Source organism: Orycteropus afer, unplaced genomic scaffold, assembly GCF_000298275.1.
Source record: "Orycteropus afer afer isolate SDZICR_OR568_19922 unplaced genomic scaffold, OryAfe1.0 scaffold01109, whole genome shotgun sequence".
Taxonomy (NCBI): Eukaryota; Metazoa; Chordata; class Mammalia; order Tubulidentata; family Orycteropodidae; genus Orycteropus; species Orycteropus afer.
In genome coordinates, this window is record NW_006922696.1 from 6204 (window position 1) to 7870 (window position 1667).

A 1667-nucleotide genomic window follows, 5' to 3' on the forward strand; every position below is an offset into this window, starting at 1 on the left:
CAAAAAACATAAAAAAGTAAAAGCAAGCAGACAAAAAAATACAGCCATAAACACACAGGAACAATCACCAAAATGAGAAATAATAACTTGATAACCAGAATATAAAAATGAAAGCTTTTGGAGTTAAGCTAAGATGGTGGAATAGCAGACAAACTACATAAATCCTCTTCAACAAAGAAAAGGGGAACCAATTAACACAGATACAGACGATAATCCTGGAGCCCTGAGCTTCAAAAGGAAAAATACAGAAATGGACTAATCTCCAACTAGTAGAAGAATCTGCATGAAAACACCAAAAAAGGAGATGTCAGGAGCTGTGGTCAGTTAGCAATCCTGATTGTAGAGACAGCTTGGGTATTGCCAAGTGGTGTTAGGGTGTAAGAATTAACCTAAAAATCAGCCCTGCTAGCTAGGGGCAATACAGAGGACTGCTCTGGTAGCTGTTGAATAAAAGGGGAAGCTTCTATCAGTTTATCAGACCAAGCTTATTATCTTTTTTCTGATACTGAGTTTTGTTCCAAAAAGAATTGGCCAGTGAAAACTTTATGAATAGCAGTAAAACACTTCCTGGTATACTACTGGGACGCTTTATGAATAGGCCTGAAACACTATCTGATACTGAGCTGGAAGATGAGCCCCTCAGGTTGGAAGACACTCAAAATACAACTGGGGAAGAAGAGATGCCTTCTCAGAGTAGATTTTACCTTAATCATATGGATCCAGTAAAATTTTCAGAACCTCCATTTGCTGATGTGGCATGACTCAAAATGAGAAGAAACAGCTGCAAACATCCATTAATAAAGATGACTTGAAGCACTTACTGATGAAGATTAAAGACTGCAGTATGGATTATACCTCCACATAAAGAAAATGAAAACCCTCATAACAAGACCAATAAACAGCATCACAATGAATGGAGAAAACTTGAAGTAATCAAAGGTTTCACATTCCTTGGTTCCACAATCAACACCAATGGAAGCAACAGTCAAGACATCAGACGATGTATCACATTGGGCATATCTGCTGCAGAAGACCTCTTTAGAATGCTGAAGAGAAAAGATGTCTCTGGAGACTAAGGTATGCCTAACCCAAGCCATGGTATTTTCAATCACCTCATATGCATATAAGACCTGGACAATGAATAACGAAGACTGAAGAAGAGTTGGTGCTTTTTAGTTGTGGTATTGGCAAAGAAAACCAAAAGTACTATGGAGTGCCAAAAGAACTAACAAATCTGTCCTGCACAAAGTGCAACTGCAATGCTCCTTGGAAGTGAGAATGGCCAGATGTTGTCATACCTACTTTGGTAGGTTGCCAGGAGAGACCATTCCCTGGAGACAAATGCCACGCTTGGTCAAGTAGTGGGTCACATAAAAGGGGAAGACCCTCAACAAGATGAATTGACACAGTGACTATAATGAAGAAAGTGCCATATTGTTATTCACAACACAAAAAAGAAAAACCATTGTCATGGAGTCAGATCCAACTCATAGAGACCCATCCTTGGGTTTCAGAGGCTGTATCACTACAAAGTAAATTGCCCAACCTTCCTTCCGAGGAGTTGCTGGTGGGTTTGAACCATCAGCCTTCTGGTTAGCAGTCAAATGTCTTAGGCACTACTTCACCTGAGCTCTCTCTGGTATTCACAGTGAAAAGAAAAAAAAAAA